This window comes from Heteronotia binoei, chromosome 16 (assembly GCF_032191835.1).
Source record: "Heteronotia binoei isolate CCM8104 ecotype False Entrance Well chromosome 16, APGP_CSIRO_Hbin_v1, whole genome shotgun sequence".
In the NCBI taxonomy this organism is placed as follows: domain Eukaryota; kingdom Metazoa; phylum Chordata; class Lepidosauria; order Squamata; family Gekkonidae; genus Heteronotia; species Heteronotia binoei.
The window spans coordinates 4792936-4810195 of record NC_083238.1 but is presented as its reverse complement, the minus strand read 5'-3'; the positions used below and the strand labels follow the sequence as shown (position 1 = coordinate 4810195).

General features: G+C 47.7%; 1 protein-coding gene across 1 annotated transcript in view; it reads right to left on the bottom strand.

Annotated features, from left to right (window-relative positions):
* The window catches only part of SPOPL (speckle type BTB/POZ protein like), a 67904-nt gene extending 51563 nt beyond the window's left edge, over window positions 1-16341 (bottom strand). Inside the window, exon 1 of the mRNA XM_060256900.1 lies at window positions 16296-16341. The gene's annotated coding sequence lies outside the window, so the exon portion shown is untranslated. The remainder of the gene's footprint in view (window positions 1-16295) is intronic.
* Window positions 16342-17260: the final 919 nt, after the last annotated feature.

Sequence of the window (17260 nt, the reverse complement as noted above, 5' to 3'; positions counted from 1 at the left end):
TCTAACGAACAAAGGAATTGGTCTGTCTGGGACAAGGAAGCGTTTGCAGTCATGTTTGCCCTGAAAACCTGGCGCTCCTGGCTTGAAGGAGCGAGGGTACCTTTTGAAATTTGGACCGATCACAAAAACCTCGAAGCCCTCACCGGGCGCCGCAAAATGACTGCAAAACAAATCCGGTGGGCGGGCTTCTTTGCAAAATTTGACTTTGTGTTGAAACACATCCCAGGCTCAAAAAATTTTTTGGCAGACGCCCTCTCCCGCATGCCCCAACACGACAGTCTCCGAGAAGAAATTGTAGATTCACTCATTCCCCCTTCAGCCATTTCGGGGGGAGTCACCACCCGCTCGGGGAAACAGACCTTCCCCCCAGACGGAGACCTTCTACCCCGGTTCCTTACTGAGGCAAACCTAGAAACTGACCGTCCACCTAACCTAACTAAAAGTGAAAACGGTCTCTGGTTGCACAATGACAAAATCTATGTCCCCAGCTCCCTCAGAAAAGAAGTCCTCCAACGCTGCCATTCTAGTCGTCTAGCCGGCCATTTCGGCTATGTCAAAACGCTCAACTTGCTCACTCGACAGTTTTGGTGGCCAAAAATCAAGAAAGACGTCTCTGAATTCGTTCTCGCCTGCCCCACTTGCCTCATGGCAAAACGAAGAGGGGGTAAACCCCCTGGCCACCTGGTCCCCCTCCCCACGGCCAACCGGCCTTGGTCAGTAGTCTCCATGGATTTCATTGTTGAGCTTCCTCCCTCACAGGGAAAAACAGTCATTCTCGTTGTAGTCGACACTTTTTCTAAACAAGCCCACTTCATCCCCTGTAAGCAACTCCCCACAGCAAAAAAGCTCGCCCAACTCTTTTTCACTCACATTGTACGCCTACACTCGTTCCCCGACAAGGTCATTAGTGACCGCGGAATGCAGTTCGTTGCCAACTTCTGGCGGGAGTTCTGCAAACTTGCTGGCATTGAACAGGATCTCAGCTCCGCCTATCACCCCCAGTCGGACGGACAGACGGAGAGGGTTAATGGCCTTCTAGAACAATACCTCCGATGTTTTATTAATTTCCAACAGTCAAACTGGGTGGACCTCCTCCCCTTCGCTGAATATGGCTATAACAACAGCCTCCACAGCTCTACCAAAACTTCTCCCTTCCAAATCATTAACGGCTACGAAGGCAAGCCGTTTCCCACGCTCGCCCTCCCCGCCAGCCCGTCTGAGCCCACTTCTTGCCAGCAATGGTGGGAGGGCCTTCGTGAAGGCTGGAAGGGTATTCAGGAAAATCTGGAGGAAGCGAAAAAAGCATACAAAAAGCAGTTCGACAAGAAACACTCCCCCGAGTGGGAATTGAGGGTGGGGGATACGGTCTTCTTATCTACAAAGAACCTCCCCCTCCCACAAACGTGCCGCAAGCTTGCTCTAAAGTTCCTGGGGCCCTTCAAAATCAAAAGGGTCATAAACAAGGTAACCGTAGAACTCGACCTGCCCAAATCCCTAAGTAAGATCCATCCTGTTTTTCATTGCAGCCTTCTTCGGAAAGACCCTGGTGCTACGTCATTCCATCCCAGGGCCCCGCCGCCCCCTCCGACGACAGTGAGGGGTCAGAGTCACCATGAGGTCCAGGAAATTCTGGATTCCAGAGTAAAGAGGGGCCAGTTGTATTATTTGATCAGATGGAAACACTTCCCTCCGAGCTGTGACGAGTGGGTCAAGTCACAGGATGTATCCGCTCCGCAACTGCTGAAAAGGTTTCACCTACTGTACCCACACAAGCCCAAGTTGGTTCCCCGGGGGGGGGGGCGCTTAGGGGGGGCAGTATGTCAGAACTTGTAACTACTGCTGAGGCTTAACTGTAATGTAACCAGTACCTGCTCTGTATTCTCAGTATTGCTTTTGCTCGGATTGTAACTGAACCAAACTGACTCCATGTTGTAACCCCTTAACAACCCCAAATGCCTATGTAGCAATTAACCTTGCCCTACTGGTATCCAAAATATTTAGGGCTGTAGATTGAATTATGGTGTGTCTCTGCACATTCTCACACTAGTGCCCTTTGAAGCCAAGCCGTGTGGCCTTCAGAACGAGGAGGCAACCTCCCTACTGATAGTGGATGGTGGGAAGACAGATGTGCTTGCAATGGGGTGAATTGTGGCTTTGTGATGTGTTTGCTTTAGTGTATAAAACTGTGCTAGTGATGGCCCTTGCCATCACTGTTATCTCGTCTCTTCCAGTACTTAGTTCTCTCTAATAAAATCCTAGCTTTGAAACCAAGTATGGGATCCGTTTGAAGTTCTTAAGTTCTGACAGGCACCCGGCGCTGGTCCCGGAAGGCCTTCCAGAGAATCTGGAAGGCCTTCGGGGACCAGCGCCGGCCAGCGAAGGCTTCCCCGCGGCCTCCGCTGGTCCCTGGAGCCCTCCAGAGACTCTGGAGGGCCTCCAGGGACCAGCGGAGGCCGCGGGGAGGCCGCGGGGCACCCGGCGCTGGTCCCGGAAGGCCTTCCAGAGCCTCTGGAAGGCCTTCCGGGACCAGCGCCGGCCAGCGAAGGCTTCCCCGCGGCCTCCGCTGGTCCCTGGAGGCCCTCAAGAGTCTCTGGAGGGCCTCCAGGGACCAGCGGAGGCCGCGGGGAGGCCGCGGGGCACCCGGCGCTGGTCCCGGAAGGCCTTCCAGAGCCTCTGGAAGGCCTTCCGGGACCAGCGCCGGCCAGCGAAGGCTTCCCCGCGGCCTCCGCTGGTCCCTGGAGGCCCTCCAGAGACTCTGGAGGGCCTCCAGGGACCAGCGGAGGCCGCGGGGAAGCCGCGGAGCACCTGGCGCTGGTCCCGGAAGGCCTTCCAGAGCCTCTGGAAGGCCTTCCGGGACCAGCGCCGGCCAGCGAAGGCTTCCCCGCGGCCTCCGCTGGTCCCTGGAGGCCCTCCAGAGTCTCTGGAAGGCCTCCAGGGACCAGCGGAGGCCGCGGGGAAGCCGCGGAGCAGCCGGCGCTGGTCCCTGGAGGCCTCCAGAGGCCAGCACTGGTAGCGGAGAGGCCCGGCGCTGGTCCCTGGAGGCCTCCAGAGGCCAGCGCCGGCAGCTCCCTCCCTCCCTCGCCGCGAGGCCGCCGCCAGAGGACTCCCCGCCGCCGCCGCTGGACGCCGCCGCCCTGGAATCAGGTAAGGGGGCCGAAAGCGGGGGGGGCGGGGGCGGCCTTCCTTTCTTCCCTCCCTCCTCCCTCCCTTCCTTCCTTCCTTCCCTCACTCCCTTCCCTTCCTTCCTTCCCTCCCTCCTCCCTTCCTTTCTTCCTTCCTTCCCTCACTCCCTTCCCTTCCTTCCTTCCCTCCCTCCTCCCTTCCTTTCTTCCTTCCTTCCCTCCCCCCTTCCTTCCTTCCTTCCTTCCTTCCCTCCCTCCCCCTTCCTTCCTTCCCTCCCTCCCCCTTTCTTCCTTCCTTCCTTCCTTCCTTCCTTCCTTCCTCCCTCCCTCCCTCCCCTCCCCTTCCCTTCCTTCCCTCCTTATGTTCTTATGTGACACAGAGTGGTGGAGTGGATGAGCCATTGGTCTGATGCAACAGGGCTTCTCTTATATTTTTATGTGGCACAGAGTGTTGGACTGGAGGGGCCACTGGCCTGATCCAACAGGGCTTCTCTTATGTTCTTATGTGACACAGAGTGTTGGACTGGAGGGGCCACTGGCCTGATCTAACAGGGCTTCTCTTATGTTCTTATGTGACCAGAGTGGTGGAGTGGATGAGCCATTGGTCTGATGCAACAGGGCTTCTCTTATATTTTTATGTGGCACAGAGTGTTGGACTGGAGGGGCCACTGGCCTGATCCAACAGGGCTTCTCTTATGTTCTTATGTGACACAGAGTGTTGGACTGGAGGGGCCACTGGCCTGATGCAACAGGGCTTCTCTTATATTCTTATGTTACACAGAGTGTTGGACTGGAGGGGCCACTGGCCTGATGCAACAGGGCTTCTCTTATGTTCTTATGTGACGCAGAGTGTTGGACTGGATGGGCCACTGGCCTGATCCAACAGGGCTTCTCTTATGTTCTTATGTGACAATACTGACTTTGGTGGACCCAAGCACTGATTCAGTGTAAGGGAGCTTTGTGTTTGTGACTGGAGTAGATAATACTGACTTTGGTGGACCCAAGCACTGATTCAGTGTAAGGGAGCTTTGTGTTTGTGTCTTCTGGTGCAATTTTGTTCTCAGATCCTGTATTTACTTCATCAGTATATGGGATAAGGCACTTTCTCAACTGTGCTGCATAATGCAGCCTATTTATTTTGTCCTGTTGGCTCTGTTGGCTCTGTCTGCGCCACCTTCATCACTTTCGGGGTGTGGATCCCCCAGTGGGGTGGTCTCGTGACTCCCTCCGCCGGCTGTTTCTGATAGCCCTGCGCCCCCTCTTTCATTTGATATGTGTCCCGTGCGGGTGCCACCCTCCCGCCGGGAGATGCCGCAAAATGAGCCCCCTTGAGGCTTATGGCGGCAGGGCTCGGGGGAAGCGAGCTAGACTGCTGTTCTTTTGAGGGGTTATAGAGTGTTTCGAGCCCGTCCCTGTGGCATCGGTCCCATCGTTGTGGGGCCCAGGGGACCAATGCCACAGGGACGGGCTCGAAACACTCTATAACCCCTCAAAAGAACAGCAGTCTAGCTCGCTTCCCCCGAGCCCTGCCGCCATAAGCCTCAAGGGGGCTCATTTTGCGGCATCTCCCGGCGGGAGGGTGGCACCCGCACGGGACACATATCAAATGAAAGAGGGGGCGCAGGGCTATCAGAAACAGCCGGCGGAGGGAGTCACGAGACCACCCCACTGGGGGATCCACACCCCGAAAGTGATGAAGGTGGCGCAGATAGAGCCAACAGAGCAAACAGGACAAAATAAATAGGCTGCATTATGCAGCACAGTTGAGAAAGTGCCTTATCCCATATACTGATGAAGTATATACAGGATTTCAGAACAAAATTGTTTCCGGCGGTGATATTTGGGGGATTTTTGGGGATGTCACAGGAAGTGCTGTGAAGTCACTTCCTGTTTCCGGCCGTGGCATTTGGGGGAAATGATGTCATTTGGGGGGAAATGATGTCACAGGAAGTGATGTCACTTCCCATTTCCGGCAGGTGACGCGGGGAAATGATGTCACAGGAAGTGATGTCACTTCCTGTTTCCTGTGGTGGCATGCCGTCACCGGAAGTGATGTCACCGGAAGTGACGTCACTTCCTGTTTCCGGCGGGGCGCGCACGCACTTCGCGCGCGTGCACCCCTACCTCCCCCCCCCCATGTGTCCCTGGCTGGCCTTCAGACATTATGGTCACCCTAAGACCGCTACTGCACAGACATTCTCCAGATTTTGACGCAATAATTCAGAGCAAGAGGTGTCAATTATCAGCAACTATTAAATAAACAAAATATTGCAAGAGTGCTAATCTTTTAAGCATGTTTTATTTAGGTTTTAAGAAATAAATCTTTGTGTTTGTGTCCTTTATAAAGTTTATATCTCTACTACCTGGCATAACATTTAATGAAACACATTGCCTGGCTCAAGAAGGTCTCATTTATGTCAGATCAGGTCCTCATAACAAATGAGTTCAATACCCCTGGTCTAGAAATTTTCTCCAATATTCCTAACTCCAGTCCATAAAATGTTATTACTGAAAATGTAGTTTTTATCTGCTTTCCAATTCAATATGAGAGCTTTGTTTCTGTATAATATGAATTTGTGTTCAAGACTGGCCACAAGACAACACAGAATTGTCTTCACCATTAAAAGAACACTAAAATATTCTGTGTGGTCTTCCTTCTTCAGCGTATTACTGACTGGAACCTTAATCTAATCACCCTCAATCTAATGAGAATTCACTCTCCAGCTGACCACTGGAAAGCTTCAGTTAAGGCAGCCATCCCACTAGATTTGTTTTTCCCCACATAACAAATCCGTGAATCCTGAATTTTATACCATTACCACAAATAAAGCAGTTGGTCTCCCAGAACATTAAGCAACTACCTAAATTGCTTCACTCAATAGGGAAAAGCAACTATTATCTGTACTACTGAATCTGATGTATGACTAGAAAGGTTAAGAACATAAGAAAAGCCATGTTGGATCAGGCCAGTGACCCATTCAGTCCAACACTCTGTGTCACATAAGAACATAAGAGAAGCCATGTTGGATCAGGCCAGTGACCCATTCAGTCCAACACTCTGTGTCACGTAAGAACATAAGAGAAGCCATGTTGGATCAGGCCAGTGACCCATTCAGTCCAACACTCTGTGTCACGTAAGAACATAAGAGAAGCCATGTTGGATCAGGCCAGTGGCCCCTCCAGTCCAACACTCTGTGTCACGTAAGAACATAAGAGAAGCCATGTTGGATCAGGCCAGTGACCCATTCAGTCCAACACTCTGTGTCACGTAAGAACATAAGAGAAGCCATGTTGGATCAGGCCAGTGGCCCTTCCAGTCCAACACTCTGTGTCACACAGTGGCCAAAAAAGAAAAAAGCAAGTGCCATCAAGAGGGCCACCAGTGGAGCTAGAAGCCCTTCCACTGAATACAGAGTGGAAGCACAAGAATACAGAGCATCACTGCCCCAGACAGAGAGTTCCAACAATAAGCTGTGGCTAATAGCCACTGATGGATCTCTGCTCCATATGCTTATCCATTCCCCTCTTGTCTATGCTTGTAGCCACCGCCACCTCCTGTAGCAGTGAATTCCACATGTTAATCACCCTTTGGGTGAAGAAGTACTTCCTTTTATCCGTTCTAACCCGACTGCTCAGCAATTTCACTGAATGCCCACAAGTTCTTGTATTGAGAGAAAGGGAGAAAAGTACTTCTTTCTCTATCTTCTCTATCCCATGCATAATCTTGTAAAACTCTATCATGTCACCCTGCAGTCAACACTTCTCCAAGCTAAAGAGCCCCAAGCGTTTCAACCTTTCTTCATAGGGAAAGTGTTCCAACCCTTTAATCATTCTAGTTGCCCTTTTCTGCACTTTTTACAATGCTATAATATCTTTTTTGAGGTGCGGTGACCAGAATTGTACACAGTACTCCAAATGAGGCCACAGCATCGATTTATACAGGGGCATTATGATACCAGCTGATTTGTTTTCAGTTACCCTCCTAATAATTTCCAGCATGGCACTGGTTTTTTATTGCAATCGCACACTGTCTTGACATTTTCAGTGAGTTATCTACCACGACCCCAAGATCTCTCTCTTAGTCAGTCTCTGCCGGTTCACACCCCATCAACTTGTATTTATAGCTAGGATTTTTGGCCCAAAGATGCATTACTTTGCACTTGGACACACTGAACCTCATCGGACACGTTGACGCCCACTCACTCAGCCTCGACAGATCTCTTTGGAGTGCCTCACAATCCTCGCTGATTCTCACCACGCTGAACAATCTTGAAGTTCACAGTGAATTACAGGCAACCCTATTTCTCATCTTTCCATCTCACTGCCCAGTTGACCATAAACACAGTCAAATGAACTAAACACTGTATTCTGTGATGGTAAAGCTGAATGCCACTCTTATAACTAATAATAATCATAACATGATTATTTCATGAGTTTCTTTCAGTGTTACTGTTTGGATATCATAGGCAGTTCATTCATGTAGAAACGTTCATAGGCAGTTCGTTCATCTAGAAACATCAAAAACTCAAATACATACCCCTTTCTGAACTATTGAATTTCCAGAAAAACTAACCTAAAAAGCATCGTTTATTTATTTTATTGCATTTATATCCCGCTCTCCCCTAGTGGGCTCAGGGTAGCTACTGGCAGAAAAAGGCACACAAGGAAACATACTGGATCTCACAGCTAAGCACGTTGAGTTAATTCTTTCTCTACCCCATACCCTCTCAATGGATCAGGTAGACAACAGTTCAACTCTCACAAAAAAATTCAACAAGCTACACTAAACCTCTAGTGAGTTAAAGCTACACAGATTTAATCTTGTGACTGCTAGCCCAAATAAGGTTTTGCAGTAGTTGTAACTAATGCTTCTAACAGCACAATCCTAAAAATACTTTTCCCGGGAGTAAGCCCCATTAAATAGTCATGAGTTGGATTCTGAGTAGACCTGTTTAGGATTCTAAGTGTAGGATGAGAGCATAATTTAGAAAAACTTAGCAAGAACAAAACCACATTTGCTTGGGTCACATTATTTGGTGTACAGAAAATAAAGTTATTACCACAGCCCGCATGTTTATCATGGCATCACATCCTCAATATTTCTTAATGTATATATACACCTTTCTAGGTGTTCAAAGGGCACGGTTGATCGCTGCTTCTATTAACTGCTGCAACAGGCTAACTACAAGTTCACACATGTTTACTTTAATTCACAAAGTTAATATGGCACCTTCTGAACCTGGCTTGGCTTACCTTCAATTTAGTAGGCATTTTAAATAGATAAGATCTACTCAGGACTAAAAGCTGAGTTACACACAATACCTTTAAATTCCACGCACATTGAAAGAAATGATAAAGCGCATAATTAGAAAACCCCCAACATATGATTTAACTGTGCTGCACAAGCTAAAATACTTCTCAAAAAGACCAACTGTCAAATGATGCACATGCAATGATACACAATTCACTTGGGGAAATGATTATATCCAGGGGGACTCTTGCAGAACTTTTCGTAAAACAATCTTAACTTTTAGGCTAAGATTACAAACTCTCAAGCTGTATAAGCCATATATATCTTGGTGGGGAATAATATAGGTTGCATCTTGAAATAAAAACAGAAAAAGTAATAAGCATAGGACAGCAGCAGCTATTAAATATTAGGGGGTCTCACCTCAGTTTAGAATCCTGACCTGTGAAAAAGAAACAAACCCCAACTAAGCAGAGGCAACTGCACTGAGACATCTCAGGAAACCAAAATTTAAATGAAGGCCTCCAAAGTCAGGAAACGTAAATCATATTCCATGTGCGAAGGGGGGGGGGGGGGAAGGATCATGTGAGCATGGCAACAAGCCATATCCATAGCTTCCCTGGGCAAAGAAATTAGTCATCATGTCTGAATGCACAGTGAAAGGGAAACAGAGGTACTGCATATCTGTATGCGTACCTCTTACAAGAAATGCTGCTTTGGAGTCCTTTATATTTGTATTTCTATGGCAAATGAAGGAATCTGATCCACTAACTATTCCTTTCACTTTAAAACATACTCCAACATATCTGTGTAAAGACTGCCCTCAGAAAGATGATTTAAGGCCATATTTCATTAAGCTGGCAAAGAGATAAGTGATACACCAAGCTAGTTATATAGTTAAACAACACTGAGGTGCCAAGTTAGTCACTTTTCAAAAATCACGTTTGAGTCACACCTTTTACAACTTTCCTCCAGGAACTCAAGATGGCTTCCTAGATTTCTGTCACTGACCATCACAAACACCAAATGCAGAAGCATAAATTGAGAGTCAGCTGCCTAAGGCTACAAAGCAGCCACAATTTAATTATTCAGTAGGAGTTATCCAAATCTAAAACTATGCAACACAACATACATAAATAGAGGCACTGTTCAGTCACCAAACAGGAAAAGGACAAATGGAGCACTGCCTCACTAGGCTGTTTCCTCAGCCTCTTTCTACCTTCTACAGAAGAGAAACTTCTTCTGAAGAAGAGAAACTTGAGAAGTAGTTTCAAGATCTAAGGTGGTAAGGAAAGATTGACTGGCATGGACAATGGATTCAATACCCCCTTTCCTGCTTATTCCGTTGGCGGAACTTCACTGACGGAAGAGGGAAGAGAGGGCTATTAGTCTGCAGAGGTCCCATGAATTTGGGAATCAACTTTCCTAGAATCAGAAGGAACTACTGAGGGAGAACAAGGGCGAATCCTCAATCTTGGCACCTACAGATCCAATCTACTCTGTGCTATCTGACACTCAAAAGCTATTTTGAAAGAACAATCAATTACCTTTGAATTTAATCAAATATGTACAAACAACCCTTTAAACATAAGGCACTGTTCCTTCACTGAAACAACCAATCAGATACCATTAGAATATACCTTAATTAACAAGGCAGGCAACTCTTTGGAGTGGGTACCATTAGCTGACACAGGATACATCTCAACATACAAATCCAATTAAATTCTGCTTTTAACCTTCTAACACGTCATAGGTTCCTTTAAGTGTACAAAAAGTATACAAAATTCAAATATGACAAATATCTGCAAGCATGCAAAACCAAGAAATACATTAGTCAGAGCTCTGAGTCATTCACTGTAGCCCCTTCTTATACGGAGACCATAGCCCCGTATTATACTAAGGTTCACTTCTGTGTAATATATTGAAAGGACTTAAGTCCTCAAATTTATCAGTCAAGATGTTCCTGTTCTTATCATTTAAAGATATGAGAGCTTTTTTTAAAAAATCAGAAAAGTAATCCTGAGTGCTGGAATAAATTGAACATAGCAGGCTGTAATGGGCAGTGTATATGAGTGTATATGAGTGACAGCTAATGGAACTCACTCTGATTGGAGAACTGCAGCTAACTATTGAGAAAGAGGGCCAGCTGGAGTAGCAGTGGAAAGTTGGAGAGTGGATGCAGAAGAGCGTTGTTGCTTCTGAATCAAGTGTGAGAGTCTAAAATTGAGAGTCTGTTTCAGAGCCAGAGCGGTGTGGCTTTGAACCTAGGAGATGCTTTGGTGGAAGACTGTTCCTAAAATTAAACAGTCCCTCAGTGTGTAAAACAAACACATCTTGAAAGGGAATTTTAGTTCTCCAGTTTTAACCTTACTGCCCAGGGTGTAAAGACAGTCAGTCTGGAAGATAAGGATTGGACAAAAGGGTTTGAAGTGGTACTGAAAGGTCCTCCACACGCCAAAGGCTCAGGCTATTTATCTTAAAAGAAGAGATAATAATGATCTTACCAGCACAAGGGATCTAGTGGGAAGACAGTCTAAAACACAGGGACAAAGTTGCGTACGCTCTCAAGACCGTATGTTTATGAAGTCGGACGTTTACAAAGAGCTCTATGACAAGTAACTTCTAAGAATAAGCCTCACAACATCTGCAATACCTTTAGTGAAAGCCAAACAACTGTAAGTATAAAACCATTTCTTGTGAACCTAAGAAACCATTCTGTGTTTATATTTAACTTTCTGCCTATCTATTCCAAATCCAAAACCCTATGTAAATATTGATTCCCTTCCCTGCCAGTTTGTTCCAATAAACCAAAAACTGTTTAAAACTTTAGCTATGCCATTGGAGTGAGCCCCGTGGTGCAGAGTAATAAAGTTACAGTACTGCAATCCAAGATCTCTACTCATGACCTGAATTTGATACGGGCAGAAGCTGGGTTCAGATAGCCGACTCAAAGTTGACTCAGCCTCCCATCCTTCTGAGGTTGGTAAAGTGAGTACCCAGCTTGCTGGGGGGAAGGCAATGGCAAAACAACCCGTAAAAAGTCTGCTGTGAAAACGTCGTGATGAGACATTACCCAAGTCAGAAACGACTGGTGCTTGCACAGGGGACTACCTTTACCTTTTTACTGTGCCATTTGCTAAAGGAGAATATTTGATAATTTAAGCAATAGATCATTTTAGGGGAGTGAAAAATAAAGCAGTTGCCTTGTCACACAAGCACATGAGCACAATAAACCATTCCAAAGCCCATTTCCAAATCCACAGTTTTAAGAGGTGAGGTCAGCTTTACCATGATTAGGTCTCCTTTGTGCTTCCTCCCTTATACAACTCTTCCTGCCAGGCTCAATTCTTCTTGATTTTTAAGGAATACTAAAGATTCCATAAAACCTCTGTTTTAGGTAATTGCTAGAGCTTGTCTTTTAGAACACTACTTGATTAATTTTGGACTTTATTTAATTGCTGGGTAGCACCAAAGATTTGTAATTTAATTGTACACTAATGCAGGGGATCTGTCACTCAAATAGCAGAATAAAATAATTAAGCAATACAATCGACAAGCACTGAAAAAGGTGGCAATTCCTTCAGAGCCATAGGGCCACCTGTAGATGTACCAGCACCAGAGCACAGCAATCCTACTCTGAATCATGAGAATTCACCATTTAGAAACCACCCCCCTCCCCAATACTTAGGACTTATAGTGCAATCCTAGTACTTTCCTGGGAGTAAGCCCTATTGAATAGACCTTCATAGAATTCAAAGTAGACTTGTTTAGGATTGCTCTCCTAATCCTTTTTGTTTATGTATAAAAGCACAGCACTGTAACTTATTCACAGAACATTAGACTTGAATTCAACACTACTATGAAATCCAGATCTTCCTGCTTAAGAGGTGGAGACACATTATTTGTAGTAAACAGAATGATTCACTGACTACAGTGTGACTGTGGCAGTATACAAATATTAGCATCACACTAGCAATTCATTTCCTGTGTATGAGAAGAATGTCATACAGCACATTAGTTTGGAGAGGGACTGTGGCCCAGTGGTAGAGCATCTGCTTGGGAAGCAGAAGGTCCCAGGAATCCCAGGCAATCCCCGGCATCTCCAAAAAAGGGTCCAGGCAAATAGGTGTGAAAAACCTCAGCTTGAGACCCTGGGGAGCCATGAATGGGGCTGTGGTTCAGTGGCAGAGCATCTGCTTGGGAAGCAGAAGGTCCCAGGTTCAATCCCCAGCATCTCCAACTAAAAGGGTCCAGGCAAATAGGCGTGAAAAACCTCAGCTTGAGACCCTGGGGAGCCATGAATGGGGCTGTGGCTCAGTGGCAGAACATCTGCTTGGGAAGCAGAAGGTCCCGGGTTCAATCCCTGGCATCTCCAAAAAAGGGTCCAGGCAAATAGGTGTGAAAAACCTCAGCTTGAGACCCTGGAGAGCCGCTGCCAGTCTGAGTAGACAAGACTGACTTTGATGGACCCAGGGGGGTCTGATTCAGTAGAAGGCAGCTTCATATGTAAGCAGAAGGTCCCAGGTTCAATCCCCGACATCTCCAACTAAAAAGGCTCCAGGCAAGTAGGTGTGAAAAACCTCAGCTTGAGACCCTGGAGAGCCGCTGCCAGTCTGAGAAGACAATACTGACTTTGATGGACCAGGGGTCTGACTCAGTATAAGGCAGCTTCATATGTGCATATGTAATCTGGTCCAAACAAACTTAAGACACTGATTCTTAGCCAACTCCATGCAAACTCCTTGAACAGGAGTTAGGACTGGGGTGTCCAGCAGCCACTACAACTTGATCACGTCAGTATTTGCTGCTACTCAAGAATAAACATTTCATCAAATGCAGATTTAATTCATGGTTCAGTAAATTCTTAAGCCATTTATTACAGGGGCATACTCAGATCGGTAACGATTTCAATCCAGCAAATGTAGTTACGAACTTGAAAACAACAGCTACATGACAGAAGGTTGTTTATTCAAAGACTATCACAGAGAACCTAAAGTTATGAATTTTAAGCACTGAACACTTGCAGTACTAACCACATGCAAAACTCTACGCACTATTAAATATGGAATCTACATACCAAGTCGAGATATGTTATAACACATCTGTTATTAAAGTAACAGTAAACTTGTCACTGGCAGCTTAAGAAAGAACTTTGCATTTGATCTGTTTTAATGGTTCCTACATTCCCTTAACTTGCACCATTAAAACTGTCACCACCACCACAGCAAGAGAGTGAAGATACATTTCAGAGTTATGGGAAAAAATCTAGATTAGACTCCAAGTGCAGTTTTAAAACCTCATTTTACTGGGATCCCAGGAACTAACTAAGCATTTCAGCTCAACTGTTTTAACGACTGTTATAAATGTCTCTAACATGACAGCAGTTAAACTCTAATTGGTACAAAATGCTATTATTGATCTTCCATTTGGCTGCAAATTCCAGGACCAAAAATCCAAAGCAGGCCCCCTGTTGGAGAAAGGAATATGGCAACTGCTTAAAGGTATCCATAAGACTTTTAACACCTGAGAATGATGGGAAAAGGCAGAATCAAAAATCAAAATAAAATTATGAATGGACCTACCACAGTGAGTTTTTCATACTTATTATCTAAACCAATTGAGCCTTGAAATTAAGACTTCTGTAAAGTTAACAAGCTAATGATTGTATTACTGGAACATGAATCTCTCTTGGCTTGACTTCGCGAACGAAGGTTTAAGAAAGGTGCAGTAGTCCACGTCTGTTGCAGGCTCGCTGGTGGCTGACAAGACCAATGCGGGACAGGCAGGTCCGGCCACAGTGGCTGCAGGGAAAAGTCTGATTTGGGTTGGTGAATAGGTGGGAGCAAAAAATGGTGGTGGTGAAGATCCTCCAGCAGTCCTGCAGTAGAGCTCTTTTAAATCTTCAAAAAGGAACATGAAGAACATTTACTAATCAGGTCACTTGGATGCCTATGACAAAGTAGTATAGTTGGATTGCTTTCCTTGGGAGGGTTAGGCACAGCCCCGTAGCCAGGATTTGAAGAATTGGGGGGCCCTGATTTTTTTCAGGGGGCACATGGTGGCCCCAACCTCCATGGCCTTCTCTCTTACCACCGCTGAAGAGAAAAGCTGCCAGCTCGCTGCCATACAGCCTCCCCCCTCCCCACAGCTGCCCCAAGGTAATCCCTTTACACCCCTCTTCCAGCAGCTCTGGTGGGGAGCCACTCAGAGGTTTAGATACGTGCCGCACGGTCTCCTGCCCTTACCTGTAGCATGATCCAGTTGGCAAGCCCGGTGAGACGAGGGGGGGTGGGGGTGGAAGGCGCCACCAAGTCGCAACTGACTTCTGGGGCTACAAGACCTTCAATTCAGATTTCTTCCTGTCGGAGGGCGAGCCAAGGTTGCTCAAGCACAGCTCCCACCCTCGCTCGGGTGGCCAGCGAGACCAGGCCAGAAAACCCCTGCAGGCGAACATCACCTCTCCACTGATCCCCAGCCCAGGACTGCAGCTGGGACCTCCACTTGTGTGCACCAGTCTACCCTGCCCTGCCTGCAATGGAGCCATCCGCCCCCTACCCCCGCCGCCCCACTTGAGGGCCAGAACGGCCTCTTCTTGCAGGCACCCTCTAGCCCAACGTCAGTCCAACGTGGAGCTTAACTTTCTGTCCTGGGCGCTGAAAGTGCCCCGTTGTTTCTGCTTGCTGGGGGGGGGGGGCAGAGATTTCTTCCAGCCCCTAAGCAAGCAGAAGCAACAGGGAGCTTAAGTTTCAGTCCTGGGCTCTGAAAGTGCCCTGTTGTTTCTGCTTGCTGAGGAGTCAGAGAATTCTTCTGGCCCCTAAGCAAGCAGAAGCAACTGTGTATGATCACGTCCCCTAAGCTAGCAGAAGCAACGGTGTATGACGATGGCAGAATGGAGAAAGATGCAGCCGAGGCACTGGAGGCTGGTTAGGGGCCCCAAGTCAGGGGGCCCGGCCTAGCAGGCAGGGGGCTGTGCCCCCACAGGCCCCCTCATAGCTATGGGCCTGGTTAGGCAGCCCATTTACAAGGTTCATTAACTTCAGATAGAAGGAAGTATAGCCAAAAATTTGGAACAGATTAATTAAAGACTGAAGATGGCTGAAACACCACCACAAGTGTAATGATTCTGGAACAAAAAACTGTCTATTGTATATCAATAAATCAGAGATGAGTGACATAGATTAAATTTATAAATACCATATGAAATGCATATAAAAGCCATACAATATTCATCTAGAATACAAACAAATCTACAAAGCCATCAACAAAAAGCAGAGAACTGACTACAAATATAAACACTTTTTCAAAGAAACAAAACAAAATCCACAATCTACAAAATCCTCAAGCATATTCGCTTTGGGCCTGGTTGCAAGTTCTAACCTCCTGTCCTTAGCCTTCTACCTTCTTGCTGATACGAAGCTTTACCTAAAACCACTACAGAGTAGTCCAAGCAGTTCACTTTTAACACATTACAAGACCCATAAAACAAAATGATATGGCAATGAAGCAGTATTCCATTAAAAGTTGATTATCAACCTTTTAATTACTATTTTTAACACTGTAATGCTTAGAGGAAAATAATAAGGATCACCAGCAGTTTCAATTTAAACATTAACTTGCTTTTAAATAAACTAATGCCAGCTGCCTACCCAGTAGCAATCTTGGAGCAACCAGAAGTCCCCTTGTCCGAGAACTCTGAAGGATGCTTTTAGCCCACAAAAGGCAAACGTGCCCAAGACTTGTACCCAACCCTCCCGGGGAAAGAGGAGGGAGCCCCCGCCTACAGGAAGGGCCCCGGAAGGTTGTCGCGGCTGGGCCCGCGGAAGAGGCGCCGGAATCAGGTCTGCATTTGCGGTCCCCGGCCCTTCCCTTGGGCCGCTGGAGGCAGGGAGGGAGGCTGCGGGGGCCGCGGCGGGCCCGTCACTCACCGTGGCTGCGCGCTGCCGGGGCCTGCCGCCGGGTCTCTCTCATGCTGACGGCGCCGGGCGAGGAGGAGGCGGCGGCGGAGGGGCCCGCGGCGAGGGCGGGAGGGGGCTGCGGCGGAAGCGTGGCGGCGGGGCAGAGTCTGGGCGGCGGGCCCGCATCGCTCCCTCCCTCCCTCCCTCAGGCGCGGCTTGTTGCTATCGCCGGGGCTACCGCGGCCGCACTTCCGGGAGCCACGCAGCGTGCCTTGTGACGTCATGACGCAGCGCCCGCGGAGGGCTAATGAGGGGAGTTGAGAGCCTGGCTGGAAACGCGGCTGCCTTTGCCAAGCCCGATGCAAGAGAGATCTGGGGACTTTGGGGGTGGAGCCAGGAGACTTTGGGGTGGAGCCAAGACCAAGGCTGTGGCAAGGCTCTGGCCAGCACATTTAGAGGGTTGCCAATCCCCAGGTGGGGGCAGGGGATCCCCCGGGTTGGAGGCCCCCCCCCCTGCTTCAGGGTCATCAGGGGGAGGGGAGGGAAGCGTCTGCTGGGAACTCTGTTATTCCCTAGGGAGATTTATTCCCATAGAAAATCATGGAGAATTGGCTCGGGGGGGGGGGCTGTTTTATGGGGTAGAGGCACCAAATTTTCAGTATAGCACCTAGTGCCTCTCCCCAAAATACCCCCTCAGTTTCAAAAAGATTGGAGCAGGGGGTCCAATTCTATGAGCCCCCCAAAAAGGTGCCCCTATCCTTCATTATTTCCTATGGAAGGAAGGCATTGAAAAGGTGTGCCGTCCCTTTAAATGTGATGGCCAGAACTCCCTTTGGAGTTCAATTATGCTTGTCACAGCCTTACTCTACCCTGCCCTCCTAGGTTTCCCTCCATACATGGAAAGGCTTTTCTTCCATCCTTGGGTAGCCCACCACCACCTGACTTTTGTGAGGAATTGCCCCCTGGGAGGGCCAGGGCTCCCAGCTTCCCTCCCA